Source organism: Macrobrachium rosenbergii, chromosome 11 (assembly GCF_040412425.1).
Source record: "Macrobrachium rosenbergii isolate ZJJX-2024 chromosome 11, ASM4041242v1, whole genome shotgun sequence".
In the NCBI taxonomy this organism is placed as follows: domain Eukaryota; kingdom Metazoa; phylum Arthropoda; class Malacostraca; order Decapoda; family Palaemonidae; genus Macrobrachium; species Macrobrachium rosenbergii.
Window position 1 is genome coordinate 4236085 of NC_089751.1, and position 3550 is coordinate 4239634.

Genomic DNA, 3550 nt, shown 5'->3' on the forward strand with positions numbered 1-3550 from the left:
ACACGCATATATATAATATATATATATATATATATATATATATATATATATATATATATATATATATATATATATATATATATATATATATATATAAAGTGTGTGTGAGTGCACTCATGCTGTGGTTGTCATGTACTGTATACGGTTTCAATGGAATGGCATTAAATAGCGAGGGTCGCGATCGCCAGCAGGTTTTATAGACGGAAACTTCTCCCCCATCAAGTGGTAGTTGCTGCTACCACGCCCTGGTTGATGTGCGCTTGCCTGGTAACGATGAGGTGTAGGAGGGAGGGAAGGGGAGGGGGAAGGGGAAAGGGTCTTGTTCCATGTCGGGCGAACCATCGCATGTGATCAACTCACATTGGCAGTGTTGCCACGGCAAAGCTGAAGGGAGACCGTGATAGTTTTCTTTGTGTCGATTTGTGACTTGGAAACACTCGGTTTTATTGCTGTGGTTTTCGTTTGCCCCGCGTTGCTCTCTCGGTGCTTCAGTTTTTGGAGTTTACTCTTTACGCATTGAATGACTCATCGGCAGTTGCTGGCACATGTGTTTTCACCTTGAAATGGGCAGCCACCCCCAACCCCACCAAGGACTGAAATTTTAATTCATCATAAGCTGTATGCTCAACCTGTGTGCTTAGCAGGACCTACCATACACGAGAGTTTGAAAGGGATCGGAGATATTATATGCTGCGTTAGAAGAAAATTATGACAGGTAAGAATTATTCAAATCGTGGCGCGCGTAGCCGGTTATGACGTCACTTTGTAAACAAACAATGTTTATCGTGCGGTAGCGTGGTTGTTGTTCATTTGCTGTGTTAGTCCATGATCTTTATGAGTTTTCTTACTTTTTCAAACAGATTTCGCAATTTTAAGCATAGGGCGCTTTCAGTCAATATTCCATTGGAATAATGTCAGTTGTTTGTTCCCTGAGGACGGTCTTTTGACTGAATATTATGTTTCCGGTATAAAATTCATTCAGGAAAATTATTTTTAGGTTTTTTGAGACACTAATGCTCATTGTCGCAAGTCTTAAGTAGACGGTAGGCGAGAGTTGACCATCTATTTATATATAATAACATTCCTGTGTGACTGTGGAGGACTGTCGTGACTGGCAACAAGTGATTGAAGTGACTAGATTTGTGAGAGGTAGGAAAGTAAGTTTGAAGGAGAGGGGACATTCTGGAGGTGTATTTGCGCAGCCTTGGCGGAGATCTGCTGTCTCTGAACGCTCTTGTTTCCTTGTCTTATATTTGCATATTTATGATATGCATAAATGTATGTGATTGTGTTTGTGCATGTAATATAAGGATGCAATTATATTGACTCACATGTTCCATTCCGACATGGGCAGTATTAACTTGGAAATCATTGTGATATGTATTAATCTGTTACGTTTATTGAAAGCCATACCTCTCCGTTGGACGAGTCGGTAGAGTTCTCGGCTAGCAGTCTGCTAGGCCCGAGTTCGAGTCTCCGGCCGGCCAATGAAAAATTAGAGGAGTTTTTTTCTGGTGATAGAAATTCATTTCACGGTATAATGTGGTTCGGATTCCAGAACTAGAGAAGGTTTGCTCTCTCCTTCTTTCCAGGTAATATCGAATGAGAAGTTCAATTACACAGTAGCATTGCGGTATCAAAGCGAAAACCCTGAGATTAATCAAATAGAGATTATCCGTCAGTATAGTAAATATTAGAAAGATAAGATAGCTTCCGTAGGATCCGCTTTGGAAGAGTTTTTTATCATAACGCTTCGCTCACTTCCACTTAAACTCGTGCTAAATAAAGAATAAAGCTTTATAATTAATAATTTTAGAATTGCAAGCAGATCCCAGGCAATTAGTCAGTAAAAGGTTATTTTAACTGGAACTCATATCATATATTAAGATAATTTTTATGCAAAAAACCCAAAAATGTTTAAATATTTGTATCCACCAACACAATTCTTAATTTTGGGCTCATGCGTTGAAGCAATAAATTAAAGTCCTAAAAAACTAGGTGAAAGTGTGGTTGCATAATAGTAGTTGATCATTATTTATAATTGTAAACTGCGTTATTTATGCATTTTCACTTTCTAGAAGCGATATAGTGCGATCTAGTGAGCGTCGTTTTCACGCAAATATATGTTTGTCAAGGATCGGTAAAAATAGCGAAGACTCCTTGCTACTCACGATTAGAAACTCTCTCTCTCTCTCTCTCTCTCTCTCTCTCTCTCTCTCTCTCTCTCTCTCTCTCTCTCTCTCTCTCTCTCTCTCTCTCTAACATGGAGTTGCTCCATGGAACAGGAAATTAACAGAAACTGCCCCTTTGATATTCTGATTGCTCAATCATGGACGAATCCTCACAGAATTAGCTGCTTCATGCACCTACAAATAAGGTTCATTAGCATCTCGTTGAGCCCCCTACGCACGCTTCGCCATTCATCTCTCATTCACACGCACTCTCACTCTTCCTTGATATTAAAGCTGTTCTTTTCGTGTCTATCTTTTCACTGTGCTTCACCCCATCTTGCCATCACCTGTTACAGTTGCTCCCAAATACGAATTAACTGCTTCCGTCTTACTATACTTCATTATGCCATCTTTGTGGTTTATGTTTACATCGTAATCCTATTCTTAATTACTCTTGCTAACACTTTCCAATCTTTTCAACAGTTTCTGCACTTTCGTTTTGCACTCCTTGATCAAATACTGTACCGTCTGGAAACATCAGCCCATATACATACCACCCATTTTCTTATACGTACTACAGATTTTCATCAACATCTAATGCTATTGCTCTGACTTGTCGCATCACTCCATCTATAAGATTATTAAATAGCCATATGAACTACTTTTATGCTAAATCAGCCTCAGGCCGTAACACATTCGCTACACCGTTGGTCGTGCAGTCAGGGAAGCTAAACTACATTGGGTCTAGTCAATACTTGGACGGCTGACAACTACGAAATGCCTGACACCTCTGGCTCGTAAACCCCTTGTATTTCCTTGGGGAAGGGTGTGGGTTTAGCAGCCTCGTCCCAGAGGACTTGTTGAGAACAGGAGCCTGATAACTATAGCCACTTTTCCTAAAAGGACAAAGTATGTGGTGAAATAAATAAATAAACACATTTATATGTGTATATATCAATTTATATATATATATATATATATATATATATATATATATATATATATATATATATATATATATATATATATATATATATATATATATATTTATTTGTAATAGGAGATTAAAAGGTTATGCGAGGATATACCAAGCTTTCCCGTACGTACATGCCTACTTGAAATGGAGAGCAGTGGCATTTATCTAATGAAAATATCTAAACAAATCTAGTTTTGTGAAAGAAAGTAGAGAGAGCATTTATATATTTGTAACTGACGGGTTGCAGTAGGCTCGTCTGTCAGCCGTCCATGACTAAAATAAATTTATATGATATATTCCCGGTGAAGCATCATAAGTCCTTACATTTTAAAACCTGCTTTGACTCTTGAATTTGATGTCACGGAAACATGCTCCAGTAGGCCGTGATTGAAATCATTTATCT

The 3550-nt window shown here is 38.3% G+C and overlaps 1 protein-coding gene across 2 annotated transcripts in view; it reads left to right on the top strand.

The window, feature by feature from the left end:
- Nucleotides 1-377: 377 nt before the first annotated feature.
- Nucleotides 378-3550, top strand: part of LOC136843093 (uncharacterized) — a 465473-nt gene continuing 462300 nt past the window's right edge. Inside the window, exon 1 of one of the 2 annotated variants that reach the window (XM_067111074.1) lies at nt 378-715. The gene's annotated coding sequence lies outside the window, so the exon portion shown is untranslated. The remainder of the gene's footprint in view (nt 716-3550) is intronic. The other variant, XM_067111073.1, reaches the window with a different exon arrangement.